General features: G+C 43.1%; 1 protein-coding gene across 4 annotated transcripts in view; it reads left to right on the top strand.

Moving 5' to 3' along the window:
- STON2 (stonin 2) overlaps positions 1 to 27,172 on the top strand; it is a 155,084-nt gene that overhangs the window by 61,105 nt on the left and 66,807 nt on the right. The gene's annotated exons all lie outside the window — the stretch shown is intronic.

Genomic DNA, 27,172 nt, shown 5'->3' with positions numbered 1-27,172 from the left:
TCTGTAACATCCTGTGCTCTCATTTATTACATTTCTAAGAGGTGTAGGAAGGATGCTGCCTGGCTTAGCAGGTGAAATAAGGGCCTATTAATAAGCACTGTATCTGGGTTAGGTTTAGAATGGCATTGGATAGATGTAGTGCATTCTTGGTGTTTTGTTTATTTGGCCCAAGGGATTATTTTCCTTTGAAAGTAATAAAGTTACTAATAATTTCTCTGTGGATAAATTTGCCAGGTGTATCCAATAATTTTGTTTTTCTCAAAAACATTGTTTAGGAATTTGTCTCTGGATCATTTTTCAAATTTGGCTAACATTCGTCCTTATGCTATATGTTATTGGAGGATTCTACACATGGAGAGAGAGATTTCTTGCGGACTAAAGGGTTCAGACAGGATTTGGTTTGGTATTTGATAGTATTGCAAAGAATCCTAGTTTATCATAGTCTGTCTTCACGAGCCCCAGTTCTTTATAGCATTTTGTTTTTACACCCTCTCCGTTCTGTTTAATCTCTATGGCTGAGGATCACGGTCAGTGGCTGAACTGTGACAAGCCCATCTCCACTGTGGGGAAAGTTTCACGTTGGGAAGGCACCATCAGAAGCCAAGGCAATTAGGAAAAGAGGCTGTACTCACCCCTTCCTTCGCCTCCTCGCCCTCAACCACCAGCCTTCCCATAGAGGACACATAGAACAAACACATTGGTCAGGAGTACTCAGACTCTGGGGTTAGACTGCTCAGATCCTCATTCTTCCATGTACCAGCTGTGTGACTTTGGGCAAGATCCTTAATGTCTTTTTGATTCAGTTCCCTCACCTGGAAAATGGAGATAATAGTAGTACTTACCTTACCAAGTTGTTAATAGCTCCAAGTGAGACAGTTTATATACAGCAACTTATATGATGCTGGCCACAGAATAAGTGATCAGCAAGGATCTGGTTGTTTTCCCCTCTCTCGCCCCAGGGTTCTTACTGTTTCAGAGAGGTGGAAGAGGGCCCATCACAGTGGGAAAGTCAGGACCTCTAGGCTCAGGTTGGTTTTTTTCAGTGGCCTCTCTGCTTAGATGAAAATTGCTTTAATTCCTACAGGTTCTAGTGATGAAAATCAGAGTTCTAGTCGGAACTGGACATTATTAATCTGTCTCCAAAGCGTATAATTGTTTTCAGTATCTCCCTTTTCTGAAGCCATGCTAACAGTATTACAGTTCCCACTGAGAAAACCTCTTCTCTCATTGTTTCGATCTGTGTCCTGGCAGGTGGCAGATGGTATCCTCAAAAAGGTTTTATTTGAAGAGGGTTTAATGAAACGACTCTTACAGAGGCAGCAAGAGCTAGAATCATGGGAAGAGGGGCTGGCCAACAGGTGCTGTGGCTGTATGAAGGACAGAGCCACTTCCAGAGATTTGGTGAAGTGGGGAGTAGGGGGGAATAAATGCCCAGATCTTGTGCTCATGCTTCCCACTGGCAGATCCCAGCTGGAAGTCAAAGGGCACAGGGCCCTGGTGAGGCAACCCACAGAGATCAGCCACCAGGGCATAGAGCTGTGGAGAAGGGTGGGAGAATGGATTTGGGGTGATGGTGCGGGTGAAGCATGTGGAGAATAGCCAACACACTTTCATCTCCACCAGGAATTCAGTGGCCTGGAGTCCAGGGTCACTCTGGAGAAGCAAAGGCAAAACTAGGGCTGTGGAATGATGAGCGATGCTCCTACATCTCTCCTTCAGCACGAGATAGTTTCTGTAGTTACAGGAGGCTAGAGGTGTGGCCTTTTGGCAACCATCCTTTTTTACAGAAGCAATCATAATCATAGCCAGCACACAGCATGTGCTGTGTGCCAGTACATGATGTGTATCATCTCTGGCCTTTACAACAGTCCTGCGAGGGAGGAATCTTTCTCCCCATTTCCTGGTTGACCCTGAGTCTGGGAGGTTAAGATGCTTGTCTGAGACAGTACTACTAAGAAATGGATGTGCCTGGATTTCAACCAAAGTTCCAAAGCCTTTCCCCATGGTTCTCAAACCTAGTGGTGCCCCAGAGTCATCATGTTTATCATTTTGCTAAGTTACCCTCCAGACCTTCTATACAGATAGGGTAGAGGATGCGTATGAATATATAACATATTTTACCGTGGGTTTATGTTTAACGTAAATAGAATCAAAAGGTTTTTAAATAAGGTGTATAGTAGGTGGAGTCTGAGGAAACAGTTCATGTTCCCTTAACAGATATGAGTGCTGATAGATAACTGCTATGTGCCCACAGTATAGTGTTATGTAAACACGTTTCCGGACACTCCACTTTGAAAAGAAATCTCCTCATTCTTTAGTAATCAGCCAAGGGTCCAGGTTGGCCCAGAGGAATGCCTCCATCTGTGTAGGGTAGAGCCACCTCCCTTCCCTCTTCACCCACCTATTCTTCTAGGCCCAAAAGTGGCAAGCAGTGTCCCTTTGGGCCCTGGAAAAATGAAAGGCAGGGTGGTGAGCGGCCTAGGCTGTGTGGACCGCCTCTGGATACAGCCCCAGATATAAGACCTCCATGAGCCTCTTTCTGAACATCCTGACTTGTGTAGTCATGTTAGAGTTCTGGCTTTGAAAAGCCTTTAACTCTTCCTGGATAAGTAAATACAAGGTTTAGGAGAGTGACCAAATATTTCTAACCCTGTGACATTTATCTTTCTACTTCAGTCATAGAGAAGTTATAAATGCTTTCATTTGAGCTATTGAGAGCTTCCAAGAGATCTGTGCTGATTATTATTCTGTACTGACTACCTGCCCACCGCCTGGCACCAGGGCTGTGTCAGTGGCCAACTCTTGGAAGGCTCTACTTGGAGGCTGGATCGTTCGGTCAGGATAAACGAAATCATCGTGAGGCCATGGAGCAGATCCTCATCTGTCCATATTTCTGGGCACAGCCCTCTCCCCGGAGCTGTCGTTCCTCATCTGGGAAGTGGGGCAGAGGATCCGTGTCCAGGCTGGGCAACAGGGTTTGTGTGAAGGTGCTTCGTACGGTGCAAAGTGTAGTAGGAATTCACAAAATAAAATCCTGATTCCATAGCTCTGTGCCTCATTTCCCTCTGATATGGGAAATAAGGATAATTTCTGCCTACTCCTTTACTGCCCTAAAGAGGACGGTAAACTGTGTACGTGGTGGGATGAGACCTGAGGAGGGTTTTGCAGTCCTCCGAAGTGAGCCATGGGTGCATGCAGACAGGTGCTGTGGGAAGTTCAGTGTGGTTAGTTTCTGTACCGAGGCCTTGAGGGTCCTTGGGAGGAACTGCCTTGGGGAGACTTGAGGTATTTATCTGCCTCCCCTGCCCCATGCCTTTTAGCACTGCAGAGGGGGGTAGAGGGTGAAGAATTGCAGCCTCCATCAGGAGACCCCTCAGCCTAGCTGGCCCGGGCTTTCCCTGGCAGCATGCTGTGTGAGTGTGAAACTCTGTGATTCATCTTATGTGTGCAGGGGGTTATGGGGGCCCGGGTCCAGCCTGTGTCCCTTGGCCCCACTGCTCCATGCTGGGCTGCAGCAAGCCTCAGACTCCTCCCTGTCTTCTGTGGCAGGACTTCTTTCTGCAGGGATCCGGCAGCCCTGCAGGGCAATCCTGATTCCCAGCACAATTGTGGAGGGAGAGACTCTGTGATCAGCCTACACTTTCTTCTCATTTTCTCACCAAGGGGGTATTTAGGAGGGGGAAGGCAAACAAATCCCCTCACCTTGGTTACATCACAGGGTATGCTGATATTTGTTCGGGGATGCAGCTCTCCAGAGCAAATGATGGGAGAGCTGAGAACAGGCAAGAGCTTTATTAACACTTGTTTCCTCTCTCACCCCCTACTTCCCGAGGGGGCCCCCTTTCCCTAGATAACAGGCACGCCCTGTCATCTTCACCAGTCAGCAGAGCTCTGTAATGCCACTAATTTTACATGGGATGATAAACAGGAAGAGTGTCGAGGGAATAAAAATAAGCCTTCTGCCTTGGAAGTCCATTGCAACCAGGAAAGAGAAAACACAGAAATGTTTGCAGTAGCACAAGCTATTGTTTAGGTGGTGGGCTTCCATTCTGATTTTCTTTTACCTATCAGGTAAGTGCAGAGTTTAAGTATAGGATTAGAATGCTCAGGCATATGTGCCAACTGAGGAATGTCAAGACTGGATAGAGCACACATCGGGTGTTTAATGATGGTCAGTTGAGTGGGTCCTTGAATGAACGGAGATTGCAGGTGGGGAGGGTCATCTGCCTCCCAGACATCCATGTCCCATTTGGGTTTAGGAGTCCAGCATTTCCCTCAAGTGTGGTCCATGCAGCAGTTCAAGAAAAGCCAAGATGCCGGGGGCCAGTATGTTAGATCATGCTGTGCCCTCTTTGTTGGAGAGTCCTAGCAAGTATTAGGTTATGAAAGACTTTGAGAAGTTCTGAGTGTATGTATGTGTGTATGTAGGTGTACTTTATATATATATTTTTGTATACATACATACACACATATATTTATGTACATATAAAAATACATTTAGCCTTCCATCAGCCCATACTGACTACCTGGTCAGTAAAACCCGTACATAACATAAATTGGCAAATTTGACTTGGAAGTTCATGCCATTGCTAAAGTGTTGGGAAACCAGAGAAACCAGAAAAAAATATTTTGATGAATTTCCCTGGATCTACAAAGTTAGCCCTGCTGTGTCTCATGCTCTGCTACACCTCTTGGCCATTTTTTTTTTTTTTGTTTCAATTCTAGATTCAACAGACCCAGGACTACATTTTGCCAGACTTTGTGTTAAACCCTCATGGGTTTTAAAACAAATGTAGACCATATGTTCTTGATTCATTGCATTTAACTGATCGCAGTGGAATTCTGCCAGAGCAGTAGAATATCTCCAGGGATTCTTGACTCTTTGTCTCAGAAATAAGTGTTTATGCTGGGTAGAAAGCTATGGACTTAAGATCTCAATTTTTGTGACAAGAACTTTTTAGATGCTCAGAATGTTTCTCTGGTTGTTGTTAGTTAAGGATGGTGGGAGAGAATCATCAGGGGTGCGTGACTCCTTGCAAGATGTGACATGTTTCTCTGTTGTCGGTTTTGTCCTACTCCTGCTGCAGCTGGTAGAGCAGTAGACTGGAATTGGGGGTCCAGATTCCCGGGAAACGGTAATTATCATCATGCATGGTGGGGTAACAGGGGGATTCTTATTGTTCTCAAGACACGTTCATATTTCATGATTTTTTTTTTGCCTTGAATATATTTTCCTCGAAGACAAAAATGAATTAATTTGTTTTTTAAATTATTTTGCCTAGCTACAAATTTCATCAATATTCATATTCTTCCTGAACAATAGTCTCTTCCTCAAAATTAAAGAACAGTAGAACAGTTTTTAAGAAACAAATTACATCATTTTTCTCTTTCATTAATGTATCTAAATTTGGCCACATTTCTGTTTTTAGGGTGCCCCAGGATCCTTGATACTCTTGTCCCTATTAAGTTGTGCATTTTGGATTTCAGTCAGTGCTTAAAACAAACAAACAAACAAACAAACAAACAAACAAACAGGCAAAAACACCTCTAATGACTGGTTTCTTTGAAAGTTTCTCCAGAGAGGTTCCAAAGTTTTCTCAGAAACACAAATGTTTATTGAGTAAAACTGGTATTTGCCAGTTGTTATGACTACAGAAATAGGTAAGTTATATGTAATAATCTGCAAACAGATTCTTTGCCATTAAAAGGATTTTCATACATAATTTTAAAAATAGTTTCTATTTATGGAATATGGATTATGTGCCAGGAATGTGCTACACACACACACACACACACACACACACACACTCTCTAATTTTCACAATCTTAAAAATAGATATTGATCCCTCATTTTATGGATGCAGAAACAATTGCTAAAGAGATTAAATGGTTTGGCTGAACTAATACAACTCAAAAAGGTAGTGCTGGAATTCAACCCAAGTCTGTCTTGTGGGCTCACCTGCCTGGTGCCATGAGAGGCCAGTGTTTATGAACGCAGTGGGTTGTGGGAAGTGGTTATAGAGACCCTTTTGCACAGCTGTTGCTGCCTCCTATGCGTTCCCCAGGAGGTAAGTGCAAATGTGCCTTATGAGCTCATCTTATTGGACAGCAATGACTTGTTTGGGGGTCCCACTCAACTGAGGCCCTCTTGGAAGCAGGAACCACGCCACGTTCTTCATTTTACATTTTCAGCATGCTGCCTGGCACATTGAAATTATACGGCGGATCTTTGTGGAAGAAATCAACTATTCTCATGTGGGTCTGTGAGACCCTTCTCCCCAGACCTGTTCTCCATTTACCTATGCCTAAATGTGTTCGCCAATTGAACTGTAGCTTCATGATGGGAAGGAATTAAGAGGACACGTAGGAGCAGTTCGTGTGGAAGAACGCCTCTTTCCCCTGTCTTCAAAAAATGTTGGGCAGCTCTCTGGCGGTCTCCATTCATTTTGTTTTTCCTGTTCTGTTTTGGGGGATTGCTGTAACCTTTTAAATGTTTTTTAAAAATTAATGTACATGGTTGTGTGTGGGTATGGTGGGGGGTACTCTCTAAGTTGGATGTCTCAGAATCTCACCTGTCTTATACTTTGTGCAGTCTCTTCCCTATTTAGTCACCACAGTGCAAAGATGGCGAGTTGGGGAAGGCTTTTCTGTGCTAGTGAAATAGGTTATTGTGGCTATTAAACCAAATGTGTGGAGCAAAATCTGAGAAAGAGTGGCAGAGTTTAAGATGCTGTGTTCCAAACAGAGAATCTAAACTAGATATTGTGGGACCACTTAACTTAAAAACTGTGGCCTCCTGAGGCACCTGGGTGGCTCAGTCAGTTGGGGGTCCACCTTGGGCTCAGATCATGATCTTGTGGTCTGTGAGTTTCCAGCCCTGCGTTGGGCTCTATACTGACAGCTCAGAGCTTGGAGCCTGCTTCAGATTCTGTGTCTCCCTCTCTCTCTGTTCCTCCACTGCTTGCACTCTGTGTCTCTCTGTCTTTCAAAAATAAATAGACATTTAAAAAAATTAAAAAAACAAACGTGGTCTCCAATCAAATTCTACAAGTCATTTGTAGAATTGCTAATGCGTCAATCCTAAAGAGGAAGTGACAGCTGAAATGCCTTTTATTGATTATCTTCTGTGGTGTTCTTTTCAGTCTTATGATTTTCCTTTTATAGATGAGGACACCAATGCCCAGAGCCACACATTAGTTAAGTGACAAAATTGAGATTGACACCGAGGCTTGTCAACACTCTGCAGCTGTATCCCTCTTGTGGCTAAGCTCACTGGAAGGACCACTTCTCTGTACCCAGTCCCAGAAGGCAGAGTTTAAGATGTTCTGTTCTTTCAGTTCTAAATAGGTGATCAATACTGGGTATTTGTGACCACTTAGAATCCAGAGGGGCCATGAATTTGGAGGATAGGTATTTATTGTCTCTCACCTATAGGGAAGTTAGTACAATGAGCATTTCCCTCAATTATGGATGCAGGCAACAAACCCCAGTGGTACTAGAAGTACCTCCCACTTAATTGTCAACAGAAATCACAGGTGTTTCCATATCACATTATCATTGTGACAGATATCTCAAAGGATCACTCATCTCATTGCTCCTTGGGAATCATGGTAGTTATTGGTTATATTACTGGTAGTGCTAACATACTACAGTAATCTGGGTGGCGTATATGGTGGTCTGGTCTAGGGGACTGGATTAGATTAGAGGAAACTGAACAGATTCAAAAGACATTTAGTATTTAGAATGGATAGAACCCCAATCATACTGTTTCTCTCATTATGCTTCAAAATGTTCCATTTCTTTTTTTTAATGTTTATTTATATTTATTTATTAATTTATTTTGAGAGAGAGGACAGAGAAAGAGGGAGACACAGAATCTGAAGCAGGCTCCACCCTTTGAGCTGTCAGCACAGAGCCTGACATGGGGCTCGAACCCACGAACCATGAGATCATGACCTGAGTCATGATTAATCAGACAATTAACCAACTGAGCCACCCAGGTGCCCCAAAATGTTCCATTTCTATTCCTCTACTTACTCCTGCTTTTTACCCTGAGTAACTCCTTTTTTTCCCCCCATATGACAAAGTCTTACTGATTGTTTAAGACAAAATTCAAAAGAAGTTTTCTCATGCAGAATCCTTACTTTGTGCCGTGTATGTTCCTAAAGATGGGGCATTCCTGAGTGAGCTACCCTGAGAAAGTTCTCTCCCCAGCTTTACTCTAGGTCATAGTACCTGTTCCAGCTCTTCTATTTTTGGCAGAAGAGGTCTTCGAGTGGTTCATTCATTTCCCGACGATACTCAGGTCCTTGAGGGCACCAACACCGATATTTTCCTACTTGGATTGTTCCAACAGTCTGGTCTCCAGTACAGTGTCTGGAACTAATGAGGTGTCCAGTGGATGTTTTTAGTCACATCTCTTGTTGCCAGATTGCATCAATGTTATATCCTTGCCTCCCACCTCAGAAAAAAAGAAAAATTTGCTTCCAGGTACCTTGGTCGCAAGTATACTCATCTAGAAAGAGAATTTGGAAAAATAGAAATGAGTTTATCTGGTCATAATTTTTAATTATTTTATGGAATATTTTAAGTGTATGTCATCAGATTCACCCATTTAAGATGTTATATTCCACTTTAAGTAGCTCCCCGGGTGAGTGGTATAATATCACTGGTGTAAATGAGATTAGGGCTTGCTCACTGAGGCTCTTGTGCAAAGCACTCAGTACCCAGCAAAGTCAGGCTCCAAAAAGAATCATGAGCTGTGCTTTTTTCAGGTAATAAAATGTTAACTCAAACTCAACAAAATATCAGTGGATGTAAAAAGCTCAAACCACAGTGCTAGTATGCCATGCCCTCTCAAGTGTTGTCATTAGCCCAGAAGCTTCTGGAAATAGACGGCTTCGTATTTTGGCTGGGATCATAATGATTGGTTTGGATCCTTTAACTATCATAGACCTTTAAAGTTAGAGGAAATTTAAGAGATCACTTAGTAGAATTTCTTCATTTTATGGGGGGGAAAAGCCAAGGACTAAGTATTAGCAGCAGAGTCAGGCCTTATAATTCCTTGTCCCTTACCCACCCTTTGAATCATTTAAAACCCTAAGAGATTTTTGGCCAGGCACAACTGGCTATTCTTCATTTCAGTCCTCTCTAAACGTTTTATCTTCTTTTTTCCCCCCTGAAATAGGCAATGGATCCTCTTTCTTGAGGGTTCAGTTCACTCATGAACAAGTTAAAAGCCCCTCAGATCCAAAGAATCGTGTTGGGTTTTTTTGTTTTTTTTCTTAATAATTTTGGCACCTTGATGAGACATGGCCATGGAAAGTCTCTTGACCCCCAAGCTAATGTATTTTAGATCACACATTTCTTTTCCTGATGCTGAAGTCTAGGTGGGACAAGGTCTGGGTCTTTGTAATTCTCTTTGGGGGCTCTTTTGCAGTGAGTGGCAGGCCATCTTATTGAAGATGTGCTAAAGTGCTTTTTTCCTAACAGATCTGTTCTCACCTTACCTCACTTTACCACAGTGGCATCTCTTCCTTCCATTTGCAAAGTCCTCAGAGCTTAGAAAGGCTCTTTATTAATGTTTTATTAACATAGGCTTTCTTCAGAAATGGGAGTTAACTTTTCATGCTTCTTTCAAGGGAGAGAATGAATTCTCAGTTTAAGTGAGGAAATAGATTATGGATCAAATGAGGAAATGGATTATGCTATTTCCTCTAAAAGGGCAGCTGTCTTTGGCAGGAGTCACATCTGCCATGAGCCTCAAGAACAAATTCATGTCACCATCTTACAGTTCATCTAGAAACAGAGAGAAGTGCTAGACACAGGGTTATAAATGTCAACAAGATGTTAGTCCTTCAAAGTGGAAGCACTAAGGGTGTTCGTCAGCTCTTTTACTGTGAAATGGACAACTTATGTGGAGTGCGAATTGTATTTGTTTACTAGGGCGGCCATAGGCTGAATGGCTTAAACCACAGAAATTCATTTCCTCATAATTCTGAAGGCCATAAGTCTGAGATCAAGACATTAGTAGAGTTGGTTTCTTCTGAAGTCTCTGCCCTATGTCTTCAAATGGTATTGTCTCTAGGTGTGTCTGTGTCCTGATCTCTTCTTCTTACAAGGATGGTCATACTGGATTAGGGCCCACCCTTGAGACCTCACTTTAATTTAACAATCTCTTTAAAGACCCTATCTCCAAATACACCACATGCTGAGGTACTAGGGGGTTAACATTTCAACGTATGAATTTGGGGGACACACAGTTCAGCCCATAACATGATGCAAACACAACTTAAAAGTCTTCTCCCTTCCCTGCCCAAGATATGCAGATTGACACTATACACTCATCATCTATAGTCTTTCTGGAACCATCATTAGCAGTGTGACTTGCTATAGAAACTGGAATCTGCATCTGATGCTCCACTTAGAGACTACTTCCCACAGCTATACTAAGGGGAAAGGAATTGCTTATGCTTAATAAATCCCTCGCTCAGCCTTTTCACCTGCTTATCTACAGAATGGCTTGGTGGGTCCTGCTAGACTTGTTGGCTTACATGCTAGTTCAAAAGTAAATATGTTCGTTCATAAAAGAAGAAATGCAAGAAGTGATATAAAGAGCTGATTAATCCCTATTCGGTTGTACAGATTAAACAAGAATATCTGTTAGCTTGGTAAAGTGTAAATGATTGAAAGCATTCTTGTGTTGGGAGTGGAGAATTGTGACTTTGTATGCCTGGAGTGTGGAAAGACCTTTCTAACCCTTAGTATTAATTTAAATGTCACACTCTGTAACTGTTATTTTGTCCCTAGAAAATAACTAGACATGTACCTGAGTATGCCATGCAGCACTGTTTATATTAATAAAAGCAAACAAAACCCAAATATCCAACCAAGTAATCAAGTAAAATGGAATGCTATGCAGTCAGGGAAAGTGATCCAATTATATTGTTAATTGAAAAAGAGAGGTTAAAGGGGTGCCTGGGTGGTGCGACTCTTGGTTTTGGCTCAGGTCGTGATCTCATGGTTTGTGAGTTCAAGCCCTACATTGGACTCTGTGCTGACAACTTGGAGCCTGCTTGGGATTCTCTGTCTCCCTTTCTCTCTGCCCCTCCCCACTTCTCTCTCTCAAAATAAATAAACATTAAAAAAAAAAAAACGTTAGAGGATAGAATGTATAATCATTTTGCTATATTGGCCTATATATACTTTTGCTGTATTCGTCTGTGTGTGCGTGTGCGTGTGCGTGTGCGTGTGCGTGTGTGTGTGTGTGTGTGTGTATATATATATATATATATATATATATATATATATATATGTATATAGAAAAAAGTTTGGCAAGATATCCCAAACTGATAATATTGATTATCTCAGGGACTTTCCTTACTATATTTCTGCAAATCTGAATTATGTATAATATTCCTAGATCACTCTAAAAATCAGAAAAAATAAAAAATGAATTTAGAAAATTAAATATGTTACAGAAGCTATTTTGAAAATTTTTATATGATAGATGTGTCTGTTTGGGGCAGGCTTATTTGTTGGGGGAGAGTATTGAGTGCTGGCCTCTTTGCTTTAGAGGGGGGTGGCTAGTATTTCAGATACTGCAGTCATGTACTTGTGTTTAAGTTTTCACTGATGTAATGCTAGTTGTTTATTCTTGGCAGGAGGTAGCTACAGTGTAATGGAAAGCTGTCGTTCTCTGAGTTTGATAGACCAAACACCATCTCCGCTACTCTCCTGCTCTGTGATATTCAGCAAATTATTTTCTTTTTAAATTTTTTTTATTGTTTATTATTTTTGAGAGAGAGAGACACAGACAGACAGACACTGAGAGCAAGCAGGGAAGGGGCAGAGAGAGAGGGAGACATAGAATTGGAAGCAGGCTCCAGGTTCTGAGCACTCAGGACAGAGCCCGATGCGGGGCTTGAACTCACAGACCGCGAGATTATGATCTGAGCTATAGGCGGCCACCCAACCAACTGAGCCACCCAGGTGCCCCATCAGCAAATTATTTAATCACACTGACTTTTAGTGTCTCAGCTGCGGAATGGAAATAATAATGGTAATACTGACCTTGCAAGCTTGTTCTGAGGGTTAAATGAGACCAGGTCCATAAAGTTCCTGGAATATGGTAAGGAGTTGCCATTATGATGATGGCAATATAATGTAGTTTTTAGAATTCCTCCTATTTAAGAGCCAGCATCCAGTCGGTGGTAAGAAAATTTCTTAAAGTTGTGGAAAAACAGCTAAATCAAGCCCCAAATATGTTCTATTTTATGTCTGGCTAGTTTTTATAAACCACCTTTACAGAAAGGCAGTTTCTTTTATTCTCTCAGATCTCATTGGCTGAAGGGTAGGCTCACTCAACATGCCTGTGAAACTATTCGTGTCTGTCTGTTTTCTGCAGAAGTGAGATCTGGAGGAAAAGCTTTCCTGAGAAGAGGTGGGAGGGAGGACGGGGGGGGGGGGGGGGGTTGGGTTTCAGGAGCAGCTGCCAGGTTTACTTGCATGCCCCGCCTGCTCACCCTCCCCCCCTCTGCCCCACCACCCCCGACTTCAGGATTGGCTTGTTTTGTACAAATTGGTTGCCTCAAGCAACACGTTATTAGTTTGAGCCAGAATGTATCCCGGGAGACTTACTGTTTTCCCTTTGCCAAGTAATTGTCCTTTTCCTGCAGAGAATGCTGGGATTGTGGGGGCATTTTCCACTTTGGCATATTTCAGTCCAGTTCCCCCCTTTTCACTGAGTGTTTGCTATTTGCAAGGCACTTTGCCATTTCACTGCGTTTAGAAATCAACCAGTTGTGAGCTGTTAATATTTATTTTCAAACTCCTGAATATTTTCCCCCTCCTTCCTTAAACATCCCAGTACTGGTGTCTAAGGAAAGAAGATGCTATTCCTGGTGAAAATATTCACCATCCCTTTCTCTGATGTAGCACCCCCCCCCCCCCCCCGCCCCGCATATACACTCCTGCAGAATGATATTCTATTCCTGCCCCATTGACATCAGGCTTGGCTGGTGAAATGCAGGTGGACGTGATACTTCAGGCACAGAGTTCCGTGTGCTTCCAACACCACCCCTTTTCCCTTTGTCAGAGCCCCCACATGTCACCCTCAGGCAGACCCTGGCTTGGACCCTGTTTTGGTGTTCCTCTGGCTTCACTGGTCCTCACTTCCCATCTTCCAGAGCACAGTCCCTGTACCCAGGACTCCAGGACCCTCTTCCTACACAGCCACGGGCCTGCTCCCTGGCTTCGTCGTGGACTTGTGCACCCAGGCACAGCCCACACTGCTGGTGTGTGCAGTCCCAGGCAGACGGGCTGAGAATGGAGCTTGAGTGTGGGGCCAGGGGGAGCCTCCCCAGTGCAGGCTGGGGTGGGCTGGGCTGGAGGAGAAGGAAGGGGGCAAGCCTCAGGCAGGGCCACTTCCTCCTACACAGTGATGTTTCTGTGTGGAGCCCCAAGGGGTCCAACAAGCTGCCATTCCATCTTGGCCTTCTGGTTTGTTATGAACACATACTCATCGAGGAGGATAGGATACACTTCATTTAACAGGTTTTAGCTTGGTCTGTACTTTTAAATACTGAGACCTATGTTAGCCAGCATCTAAATCCTTAGGGCAGTGCCCACCAATGCTTGGGGGTGAGTCTGATGGTCTAGACAGGGGCCGCTCTTCCGGCCTGGGCCTTGGAATGATGTGCGACAGAGCCATGGCGGATTCTTGACAGATGTGAGATGTAAATCGTGTAATAAGCCTTTGAGATTCTGGGCTTATCTGTTAACTGTGGCATCGTTTAGATTAAGGTCACTAATTCCAAAATGAAGAGGTAACATTCGTTGAAGTTGTCCTACTTTACCCACTTCAAATATGACATTGGCACAACTTTTTGTTATGTGCATGGTAGCACTACCCAGGAGAGTCTGAAACAAATCCCAGGAGTTGACTGGAGTTCTTGAGTGGGCGCGTACAGGCCCCATACTGCTGTGATCCCTCTGTTGCTGCTGGTGAATTGTTAGCATTCAGTGACATTTCAGGTCCTTTCTCCAGTTAGTGATGGTTTCAATTATCGATACATCTGTCTTTTGTCACTTCCCTTGTGACCTTCCAGAAATCAAATTCAGGTTCAGATTTTGGGGGGAAACTCATAAAATGAGAAAATACAAATGAAGCCCCTAATATGAAGAATAGTGGGTAGTAGGAGTGCCTGGGCAGCTCAGTCGATTAAGCATCTGCCTCTTGGTTTCAGCGCAGGTCATGATCTCGCAGTTTCATGGGTTCAAGCTCCATGTCAGGCTCTGTGCTGACAATAGGGCCTGCTTGGAATGCTCTCTCTTCCTCTCTCTTCCCCCCTCCCCCGAACTGGCGCTGTCTCTGTCTCTCTCAAAATAAACAAACACTTGAAAAAAATTTTTTAACAACAACAAAAAAAAGAATAGTGGATAGTATTTTTATTTTTTTTTTAATGTATCCATTATCTATGAGTTTACATTTGAATATATCTACCCATGTGTCTCCCGTCTTGTACCAAAAAGAATGGTCCCCATGAATGGTCTTCAGATTCTATCTTCTCATATCATATCAAGTATGAGGCACTTACTAGAGCTAAGGGTGAGGTCTTTCTGGCTTGGAACAAAGTCACCTGGACCTCACTGGAAGTAAAACCATAAACTAGGCCTCAGGAAATCAAATAGAGATATTCATAATAGCAGTTATGGTAATTATATTGTAGGTGAAAGGTATGCTTATTTTCAAAAAGCTTTCACATACATAATTTTATTTATTCTTTATTATAGCCTGTGAGATAAGCAGAAAAATCTTCCCTTTTCACAGAGGAGGAAACTAAGACCTATTAAGTTTCAATGGTTTGCTCTCTGTTCTGCTACCAATATTAATGTTGGTATTAGGAATATTAATACACTGATTAATTTATTAATATGTACTATATAACACATTATACTAATGATACACTTTACATTATACTTTATAGGTTTAATAGACTGTATATTATATTGCTAAGTATTAATTATTATTATTTATATAATGTCCTTGTCTAGGAGACTAACCACTCTAACAAGTCCAAGATTTCAGTGTTTCTATATGGTTCCAAGTTTATTTCTCATTCATACCACTGTGAATGCAGGGTGGGGACAGGGTTCCATGCTCCAGAGTTCAGGGACCCAAGCTACGATGTGTCCTCAGAGTCTCCTCCAGTCAGGTAGTGGGTGGGAGGGGAAGGAGAACATCGTATTGGCAGAACTCAGGGCCTGGCCACGCCTTACAGCCAGAGAGGCTGGAAAATGTGGCCTAAGTATGTGGCCAGAAAGCAGAGAACACCAATATTTACGAACATGAGAAGTCTATGCCACAAAAGTTATAGAAATTCATACGATTACAGGGCCCCTGTTTAAGCTCTACACCATTATATTTTTCCCCAGCTTTACTGAAGGGTAATAGACATAGACTATATTATGAATATTTATAATGTACAGCGTGATGTGCTTTGACACACATATACATCTGTGAAGTCATCACCATAATGAGGATAATGAGCATATCTGAGGAACACCCAATAGTTCCTCGTGTCCATTTGTAACCCTCCCTTTCTCACTGTCCCCCCACCTCCCACCCCAGGTACCCACTCTCTGCTTATGCAGATTTGTTTGCACTTTCTTTTTTTTTTTTTTTTTAATTTTTTTTTTTCAACATTTATTTATTTTTGGGACAGAGAGAGACAGAGCATGAATGGGGGAGGGGCAGAGAGAGAGGGAAACACAGAATCGGAAACAGGCTCCAGGCTCTGAGCCATCAGCCCAGAGCCCGACGCGGGGCTTGAACTCACGGACCGCGAGATCGTGACCTGGCTGAAGTCGGACGCTTAACCGACTGCGCCACCCAGGCGCCCCTGTTTGCACTTTCAAGAATTTATAGAAATGGAATTACACAGTAGCCTCTCTAATTTGGGTTCTTTCACTCAGCATAATTATTTGGAGACTCATCCATGTTGCATGTATCAGTAATTCATTGTTTTCTATTGATGAGTAGTGTTCCATTGTATTGGTGTGTTACAATCTGTTTTATTTAAAACAAACAAATGCAACTTTTCAGTGTCAAAGGACCTGTAAGTCATTCCTTTTTGACTTGTCAGAAAGAACAGCCCCAGTGTCTCACACATAACCCCACTCACAAGACAAGGAGGAGTACATTGAACAGGTGCTGTGCTTTTCTTGTTTTTGAACTTCAGGTCAGGTAGATTATTAATCAAGATCTGACAACCTAATGTAGACCTAGCGTTGTGCCCTGTGGCCTTGGGAATACAAGAGAAATAAGACCACTAATCCCAGAATTTGATAGTCTGAGATCTGAACTGTCATTTGCTTGTCCCCTGGTCCTGGAGTCACAGCCTGTTTCATCCCAGGGTGGCATGGTGCTGCCCATGTCCCTCCTGTGTTTACAAACCTTCCGTGATTTCCCCTTCCCAAACTTTGACCTCCTTACCTCAACATCCACGAGTCACACTCAGGTGTAACCTTCCATAGCCTGTTTCTCACCTATAACATGAGGCTGACAATGTGTATCAGGAAGTATTTACTAAGAAATATATTGAAATAAATAAAAATTAAGTGAAATATTACAAAGTACCTATCCCCATGCCTAGTGGATAGTACATGTTCAAAAATTACATGTTTCCTTACCTTCTGCTATTTCTTGCCCACTCCCTCTTCCCTCAATTCTGGCCTTGTCTTACCTTTCCAGTATGGTTTTTAACCATTTCCCTCTATCAAATGTGCTCTCCATCCAAATCAAACTTTTTTGTTCTCCACACATACACCTTTTGCTTTCCTCCCTTTGGACTTTGCTTTGCAGTGTTCCTTTGCCACGAGTACAAATGGTGTTTCTCTATTAAGGTCCAGCCCAAGTGCCTACTCCTCTGGGAAGCCACCTTGGATTCCTTGTCATGCGCCCCAGAGATGCACCAACACCCCAAGGTAGGAGTCACTTCTCAGTAGCTCCACTGTGTCCCTACCAACTTCTTGTTTATCATATTCTTCCCAGACTGAACACTTGGTGTTCTGTGCCTCTAGGCTCTTTCCCTTGCTGTTCCCTCTGTCTGCAAGGCTGTTCTTCAATAATTTCACATATCTTGCTCTCTTATTCCATTCAGGTCTCTGCTCGTTTACCACCTCCTTGGATCACCCCATCTAACACAGAGTCACCTGCACCCAATTTACTGTCTCCTTACCTGCTTGTGTTTCTCCATTGCACTTAACCCCATCTGAGGATATTTGCCTGTTTCTGATTGTCGTGCCCACATAAACCCTGTGTGTGCAGAGACTTTGTGATGTTGCTGATGTATCACCAGTGCCTGGCACATAGTGGATGCTTGATAATTATTTGCTGACCAAGTGAATATTCGCAACCCGATTATATTGTAGTCTCTATCAGATGTGCCCTGGGGGTAAGAGCAATGTCAATGTCTGATTCCTTATTAGATCACCTCAAACACATTGCCTAGAATAGTATCAGTAAACATTTCACCGAGAGACAAGTCAACAGTGAGGAGAAAACTCCCCAAGGTCCACATGACTCAGTTGCAGCTTTGTCCAAAGTTTATTGAGTACCTACCATTTGCCAGGCACCATCAGCTACTTTGACGTATGCTGTCTCAGTTGAAGCTCACAGAAGTTCTCACATCCTCACACTAATATTCTAGTTAGAATCTTGGGAAGGTTCCATGACCTCTTCTACCTCCTTTCCTGTCACTGATGGAACCCTACCACCTCTTGGCCTGAAATCTTGCTCAGCCGTGCTGTTGCTGATCATGTATTGGAGGTCAGAACCCTCTGCCCTGCTCCTTTGGCTTCCGTTCATTTATTCACTCACTAATGCATACACTCACTCTACCCCAAGCCGTCTTGTAGCTGTTGAACCCTAGCTGCTGGTGAGGAAATATTCCGGCCTTCTCTGCCTGTATAGTGTGTTCCTCATAATTCCTTGTCCTGAATGAGTCTGGCTTCCCCTGCTCTCTCAGTGGCCTTAATTTCTCAAACCTTAGGAGGACTAGTGTAATGCCCACTCCCCTAAATTACTTTCGGTGCCACTGTTGACCTGCCATCATTCCACACTTTTAGGTGAACCTCCAGTGCCCCACTTCTACCACTGTCTGCCCAGTTCATGCACATCACACTGCTGATGTTGGCCCTTGACTTATGTCCTCTTAAGTCTATCTTTCCTTTAATGATATTTCCAGTACTCTGAGGTCGTGGTGTAGTGAAATGAGCATTTGGAGGGCTTGCTCTCCAGCTTAGCAGCGATAAGACTTTGGCAAATCACCTCACCTCTCCAAGTCTCCATGTCTTCATCGGGAACACAGCGATAGTGATACCCACTCTACCTGACTACCTCACAGGATTTGTTGAGAAATAAGGTGAAGTAGGCAATGTCAAGTTACCTTATAAACCAGGAACATTATATAGATGTCAGCTATTACTGGAACTTGTCCTCTCAGCTGTTCTATGACATGCCAAGCTTCGGATCTCATTTTCAGCTGGAACTTCTTGGGTGATTTCCTGGTTTCACTTGCTTTCCAACCCTGGCTGGACCCCAAGGGCAGTTTTTTTCTTCAATACTCTATGAGTAGCCTTAGAATTCTCAGTCAGAGAACCCTGACCTGCCACCATACCCTTGGACAGTTGTCAGTCCTGGGTGACTCCTACCAGATATTCACAGTCTCTATGCTGCTAAGCTCTGCTAAAAACCAAAGTTTTGATTTGATCCTTTTGCCTCATCAAGAACCTAGCTCCTTCAAGCACCACCCCATTGCATATTGTGTATTTGTCTCTCTCCCACATCACTAAATTCTCTCTCCCCTAAATATGCTTCATTAATTCTTACTCTTAACAAAACAGTTTTTTCAATGTTGCCTTTTCTCATGTTGGCATTAAAAAAAATTTTTTTTTAACGTTTATTTATTTTTGAGACAGAGAGAGGCAGAGCATGAACAGGGGAGGGGCAGAGAGAGAGGGAGACACAGAATCTGAAACAGGCTCCAGGCTCTGAGCTGTCAGCACAGAGCCCGACGCGGGGCTCGAACTCACGGACCGTGAGATCATGACCTGAGCTGAAGTCAGACGCTCAACCGACCAAGCCACCCAGGCGCCCCTCATGTTGACATTTTTTTGAAAGACCTTCCTCAATTAGGTTTCAAGTTGTAGTGTAAATTTTGGCAGGACTGACTCCATAGTAAATCCAAGAATATTATTTATGAAGCTTGTGGAATGCACAGCTGTGGTTTGAAATCCTGGTCTCCCTCTAATTTAGATCTTTTTCCCCTCCCTCCATTCTGTCCTGTATCTCCCTTGTAGATGCAGGATTTTTCATGTAGCCACAGGACTGACAGTCCAGCTGTGTCCATGGAACCAAAAGAAAGAACAGCTGTTGAGAGGTGAAACAGTGGCTTTTCTTCAACCAGCACCTTCTTCTGTTTCATCTGTCTTTCCAGACCGTCCCTGAACATCTTGTTAGATGGAAACAGCAGGAATGTTAGGGTGGGGAAGACATACTTGGTCAGTTTTGAGAGCATCATGACTAGGGTTTGTACTAAGATCTTTTGTTCCCTACTTTCTTCTTTTCTTTCTCTCAGTTCTTTATTCCTATTTCCTTTCCTTTCCATTACCACAGAGAGCTGGTTCTTGGAGAGTATCTCTTGTCAGTCTTCATACAGGGAAAGGGTCACATTTTTAGTGCTGACTCTTGTAGTTAAAATTGGCAGCCAGTCTTTTGGGAAGGAAGGAATTCTTTCTTACCAGTTTTATTGAAAAAAGTAGCTGACTTACATCACTGTATAAGTTTAAGGTGTACCATGGAATGATTTGATATACATATGTTGTGAAATACCTACTACAATAAGTTCAGCAAATATCCATCTTCTCGTATAAAAGAAGAAAATTAAAAAATTTTCTCTTTGTGATGAGAATTCTTAGGATCTACTCTCTTAGTAACTTTTCTGTATATCCTACAGTGGTGTTAACTATGCTCATCATGTTATACATTACATCCCTAGTACTTATTTTAATTTTTTTTTTTTATTTTAGAGATAGAGTGTGTGTGTGCACGTGAGTGGAAGAGAGGGGCAGAGGGAGAGAAAGAGCGAACGTTAAGCAGGCTCCATGCTCATCACAGAGGCAGATGCAGGGCTAGATCCCACGATCCTGGGATCATGACCTAAGCTGAAATCAAGACTCGGACGTTTAACCAACTGAGCCATGCAGGCGCCCCAGTACTTATTAATTTTATAAGTGAGATGGCTTGAAGGGGCAGTACATCTTTATTCAGGAAAGCAGCCTGGCTCCCCGTGGTGGCACACCAGTTGCTGTCAGGTGTTTCCAAACCTCCTGGCATGTTTATTCTTCATCGCTCTTCCCCTGCTCTATCTCTGCCTTCCACTTGCCAGGGCTTCCTTGCACCAGCCTCACTTGTGGAAGTAACAACAGCCCACGTGCTTCAGATCCCTAAAGGAAGATCCCTTTTCTTCCAGATGCCCAGGAAAGGCATTTTGGAGACATTGGCAAAGAACTGGAAGCAGAAAGGGAGACAGATATGAAGAGCTTGCTTAAGGGCTAGAATTCTAGTTGTGGGCCCTCAGAAAAATAAAAGGTGGTTGTTTTCACTATTTTAAAGGTTCTAGAAACTTGGTCATGATTCTTACCTTAATTCATGGCTGGATGATGAACTCAGCACGTTATCAAACTCCTTTGTTTTGAAAGCTGTATAATGGGTGGTGAGACTTGAATGGTGTCCTAATATTTAAGTAAATGAAGAGAAGGAAAAAAACAGGGAGGAAAAATGAGCCATCTTTCAACAAATATATTATTTCACTTTTCTTTTATAGGTACTTGTTAGATTCAGCACTTCCAACAGAGAGGACATGGGCATTGGTTTGGCCAGTTACTAATGCTCTGGAGGCACCACGGTGACTTATGTAAGGCTGGTTTAATGGAGTCTTACCTGGCCTCTTATTATCAGGATTATCTTTAGCCTCATGGCCATGCTTGAACCTTGACATCCATTCTGACTGGAGCTTGCTTGAGAGTAATGTGCACTGCAGGTGCCGTGTAGCATCTTTCCCACTGCAGAGACTGGCTTTAGAACAGAAACTTTGACAAGCTCAGATTGCCGTCCGCTTCCAAGACGAAGGCAGAGAGGCAGTTTCAGAACAGGTGTGCAAACCAAGACCTTTTCTTTAGATAGGAATCGGGATATCACCTGGGATCCCAAACTGATCCTCTGCTCTTTGAATGACATACTTTCTGACAAAGATGAAAAAATCTATCTATAGGATCCGTCCAAACCTAGAAAATAAAAGCGTGTTGATACTAAGTAGTGCAATGCAGTGGAATTGGAAGAGCTGAGTATCACCAGGGACCTGAATCCCAAGTGCAGCTGAAGTTCTCACTCTGGTAGTCATTGCCTGAACACCTCTTGTTTTGAAGGAAGCACTTCCTAGAGAGGCAACCCGTGCTGTGTTCATATACTGTTGCAGTGGATGAGGTATCACTTTACCATCTACCCACTAGTCCTTTGGAGGCTAGCTGCCTAATTTGAACACTGGCTTCCCTACTTACTAGCAGTTTGACTTTGTATAATGCACTTAACTTTTCTGAGCTTCAGTGTCTTTGTTTTTATTTATTTTATTTTATTTTATTTTATTTTGAGGAGGGGAGGGGCAGAGAGTGAGAGAGAATCTTAAGCAGGCTCCACAGCCAGCACAGAGCCTGACCTGGCTCATCTCATCACCCTGGGATCATGACCTGAGCCAAAATCAAGAATCAGACCGCTTAACCGACTGAGCCACCCAGGGGCCCCAAGCGTCAGTGTCTTCATATGCAAAATTAGACCCATCTAGTAACAGTTTTAGAGAGTTCTTATGAAGGTGAATAAAACACTATAATACACAAAGAAAAACACTTGATATAGTAGATGTATTTAATAGATGTCATATCGTCCAATAAAATCATAATAATTTTTAGAGTCACTAATAATAATTAGAGTTATCATGATCACCATGTCTTAGACCCATAAAGGAAAAATCTATCTGTTTTCATGTGATAACTTCTTCCCTTTGTGAAAACAGCTAGACATGCTCAGTCCCAGAAATAGCCAACTTGTCGGCTTAGTTCTTCGAAGACGACAAAGAAGTTCAAGGCCCTTGGAGATATTAATAGTAAAATATTCTAATATCTGAATCATGACAGCTTCTTCCCGGGAAATTTCTCTCCCTGAAAGAGGGATTTAAAGAAGATTAAAAAATAACTTTAAGAAGAAAATGATTGGGTTTTCTTTGCTGGATTCAAAGATAGTATTTGCTTATGGTACTTATTTATTCATTCAGTTGGTCAGTCCATCAGTCTGCCATTTGTATGCTAGAATCGTGGACATTTTAGAGTGTGAATGTGGCTTTTTTTCAGAATCATGCCTAACTTGCAAAGAAAGCTGGATATTCTCATTTGCTGGTACATGGCATCAGGCAGCTAAGCCTGTAGCTTCAAGACCAAGGAGGTCCTGGCCTAAAAAGTGCCATCTGTATTAGTGGCACAGTGAAAGCCATGACCTCCACCAACTTTCCCTCCCTCCCCAGTGGTGACATTGAGGGACTTCCTAAGGAGTTTCATTTTAGGGCTGGGAGAAATCCAGTCACCTCTCAGGTCTTATAACCTCATATACATGTTTATGACCCATTTTATTGCTGACTCTGGTTTCAAAGGCGGATCTGCTATGTTGTTTGAAAATAAAAATCAGTCCCTTTCAGATAGCCACAGAATTTGTTCCTGGGAAGATGACAGGCCAAATCTTCATTAAGCTGTTGAGGAATGAAGGAGGGAGGGGCTCCCTTTTTCTCTTCCCACAGTGGCTGGCAGCAGTTAGGCTAGGCAGTGTGGGCTCCTGGGAGCCTTTTGTTTGGTTTCTATGGCTCTAACCTCAATTAGCTGCTGAGCATGCAGAGGAGGGAGGATGCAGCTTTTCCACTTACTTTGGTAGTTAACAGTGGGGTTCTCTTTTTCTCCTCTGTCCAAGGCTGGAGGTATGTGTAGAGGCCAGCCTTGTGGAATCATTTGATTCTCCAAAGTTCAGTGCTTCTACTGGTGAGCAATGGCTTTGGGTATGGAAGAAAAAAAAGGCTGGGGACTAACAGTTTTGCTTGATCCTGGTTCTGTCAGCACATATGGCCATAGTGTTGAACTGTGGTCATGCAGGAAGTCTTTGCTAGACTCACCAAGGCACGAGATCCAATCCTGGCTCTGCCCCTTCTGGCCAGTTTCCCAACCACTGAAACAGGGTCAGGACGACCTGGTAGTGCCTCTGAATGGAATAAATAAAAGAGTAGATGTGAAGAACTTAGCACAGTGTCTCACTTAATATGCCTGCCCCCACATTTCCGAGACGTGTGGGGCCAATTCTCCTTGTTGCTTCCAGCAAGTATCCCAAGCATCTGTGGCAGCCACAGTGGACAATAAAATTCTAAAGTCACTGAGAAGGCCTTTATTGGCTTTAGGCTGCAGGTGTTGTACGCATGCTAGTGCACATGCACGCATGTGTACATGCATGCTCACATCTGTCTCCTGGGCACTGGTGCCTCATAGGTGGATCCCTTAGACCCACTCGCATGTTTTGCCCTATGCTCTCAGTGGTGCCATTTCAGGGCAAACCAATAGGAAATGATTAAACAGATCCTAAAAGTGAGCGGGATTCTTAGTCACAGTCTCTTCTGCCTCCTCCCTTGCCCTAACATAACCACTGGGGCAGCTTGTCATGGCTCGTTTTCTGGAAAGGTAGAAGTCAGTCACAGAGTTCCATCTGCAAGGCCAGCTAATCCTGGGGCATGGTGGGCTTTTGAGTAGGTGCTAACAGATGGTGTGAAAGGAGAGAATTTCTGCTGTGGGGGAGCTAATCCGGGAAAATAAAACTAGCACATCTGAAATAATTAGCTACCAATTAAGTGTGAAATCATGTGTTACTGACCCCATGTTAGCGTGCAGTGTGGGTGGGGGTAAATTGGAGGGCAGCACTATCTCCCTAGGTGCCTGGAGCATTGCCTTGCTGAAGGATTGAGCAGTGTTGTAAATATATACACATATATATTTGTGAAATAAATAAATAACAAAACAGCTGCCTGTGACCGCTTTTCCCACATCTTTAAAAAAAAAATTAGGGGGCGCCTGGGTGGCGCAGTCGGTTAAGCATCCGACTTCAGCCAGGTCACGATCTCGCGGTCCGGGAGTTCGAGCCCCGCGTCAGGCTCTGGACTGATGGCTCAGAGCCTGGAGCCTGTTTCCGATTCTGTATCTCCCTCTCTCTCTGCCCCTCCCCCGTTCGTGCTCTGTCTCTCTCTGTCCCAAAAGTAAATAAACGTTAAAAAAAAAAAAAATTTTTTTTTTAAAAATTAGATCTGAGTTTCAATTTTAATCATTTTATTGTAAAACATTATTATAACATGAAAAGACATTTTAAGGAAAAAAGCCATCTCCGATTCCATGTCCCATCCAATCACTTTATCGAAGACTGTAGCTCATTCTTCATTTTTCCAGTGTCCAGCCCAGTGCCTGGCACACAAAGGGGGCCCAGTGAGTGCTTGTGAATGGCCCCCATCACAATTTTCTGTTTACAGATATCCAGACAATGGTTTTGCAAAGGGTACCAAGCCAGTACCATCTGCGTGCCAGGTCCCCTACCACACCGTTGCATTGACTTCTTACTGTTGAGGGGTGGTCTGCTGGGGCTCAGCGTGATTAGGTGACTACCGGAGTGTTTGGGAGCATCACCTTTAGACCATAGAGACTTCCTGAGATATACTAAGGATAGAAAGGTGGATGCCTAGGCTAGAGTGCTGTCCCCACCACGCCTGCCTGGACAGCACTGTTGCCCCTTTCCGCCTGCCAGATTCCACAGAGAGCATGCTCATTCCCAAAGTGTCAGTGCCAGCAAGTTCCATGACTTCTGCCTACTTGCTTTTCAGGTAAAGCAGGCTTGCCTGCTGGTACTTGCATAGCTTTGAAGAGTCAGTCATAGGCCCAGTTGATACAAGATGAATTAAAATGGAACAGGTTCTCTTGTCTGGGATTCCCCCCTCTCCTTTCCTCTTTCTCACTAGACAGTTACAGGCACAGGTGGGCTGATTGGTCTATACCTTTGGTCTTGGTTCACTGGATGTATTCGTTTCCTAGTGCTGCCATAACAACTTACCACAAACTGGGTGACCTAAAACAAGAGAAATTTTTTCTCTCACAGTTCTGTGGGCTAGAAATCCCAAACAGCATGTCAGTGGGGACATGTTCCCTCAGATAGCTGTAGGGAAAAGTCAGTCCTTCCTGCCTCTTGTAGTTTCTGGTAGTTACTGGCAATCCTTGCCATTTCTTGGTTTATGCAGCATAACTAATTTCTGACTCCATCTTCATCCCGTCTTTTTTCCTGTGTACCTTGATACCTCTGGTGCCTCTTATAAGGACACCGGTCATCAGATTTAGAGCCCCCCGCTAATGCTGTAAAATCTCATATTAACTTGGCTACATTCTCAAAGACTATTTTCAGATAAAGTCACATTCTCAAATCTGAAGCTTAGGACTTTAGCCTCCATTTCTGTGGGACACAGTTAAACCCAGCACACTGAGTGAGGCCTTAATGCACCTCAGGTCAAATATGATGACAATGCTGGTATATTTTCCTTTTGGTGAAAGTTGATGTCTTCTCATGTCTTCTCATGTAGTTGAGTTCGTCGTGCTGCCCTCTCATGTCCTGACCCCATGGGTTACTAATAGGACTTATTTTCAAAAGAGCCAACTAGAATAATTCCCCTGGGAGCAAAGAATTCCCTCTTCCATTCCTGCATAAATTCATGAATGGGACTTTTTGTTCACATCTGTATCCCCAATGTCTTGAAATATTAAAGTACCATCAGCTTGGGACAGAGTAAAAAGAATCAACACTTTTTCCACCCAGCATTTATTGAGCTACTGTTATTTGCCAGGCACTGTGCTAGTTACAGGGGAGACAATGGTCAACTAGTAGTAACTATAATTTATTGAGCATCTACTATTTTTCAGCCACTGGAACAGGCTCTTTGCATACTTTACCATAAATCCTCACAGGAGTCATAAGATAGGCATTATTATGCCTATTTTATAGATGAGAAAAGAGAATAAGGATGCCAAATGAAGGTAAGAATGCCAAAAACCTTGAGCAAAGTCCTAAAGCTCACAATTGTGGGGTGCCTGGGTGGCTCAGTCGGTTAAGTGTCCAACTCTTGCTTTTGGCTCAGGTCATGATCTCACGGCTTATGGGCTCAAGCCCCACGTCGGGCTCTGTGCTGACAGCTCAGAGCCTGGAGCCTGCAGCAGATTCTGTGTCTCTGACTCTCTCTACCTCTCTCTCTCTGCTCACACTCTTTCTCTCTCTCAAAAATAAATAAACATTTTTAAAAATTTTAAAAAAAGCTCACAATTGAAGGAATCACATTTGAATCTGAATGATGTACCATGGACCAGTCCTTCTCTACCTTTTGATTGAAGGTTTCCTCATAAGTCGAGTAGTTTTTTTTTTAATTAAACTTTAAAATAATCTTTTCATTATTAATGAGATATGTAGATAGGAAGGAACTGATATATTGTTTAAAATATATCAGACAGGGGCGCCTGGGTGGCTCAGTCGGTTAAGCATCCGACTTCAGCTCAGGTCACGATCTCACGGTCCATGAGTTCGAGCCCCGCGTCGGGCTCTGGGCTGATGGCTCAGAGCCTGGAGCCTGTTTCCGATTCTGTGTCTCCCTCTCTCTCTGCCCCTCCCCCGTTCATGCTCTGTCTCCCTCTGTCTCAAAAATAAACATTAAAAAAAAATTTTAAATATATCAGACAAAAATGGTTTTCTTTTTTTGTCTTTCATTTCATGCTTTAATTTCAGTCAAATATCAACTTTTAATAATAATAGCATCCCATTTAATAAATGAAGAAGTAATGGGAGAAAAAATCACCATTTTCCAGTCCCCATGAAGTAATGCCCTCGACGCTGATTCTCAATGCTGCCAAGTGCACACAACCAGAGGTAATCAAATATGAGTTGCTTCCCGATGGAAGTACACAAGAACACCTATCAAGTAACTATTCTGTCCAAAAACCAAACATGAAT

This window comes from Prionailurus bengalensis, chromosome B3 (genome assembly GCF_016509475.1).
Source record: "Prionailurus bengalensis isolate Pbe53 chromosome B3, Fcat_Pben_1.1_paternal_pri, whole genome shotgun sequence".
NCBI classification, from domain to species: Eukaryota; Metazoa; Chordata; class Mammalia; order Carnivora; family Felidae; genus Prionailurus; species Prionailurus bengalensis.
Note: the sequence above shows the minus strand (reverse complement) of the source record. Positions and strands in the feature narration are given on the sequence as shown.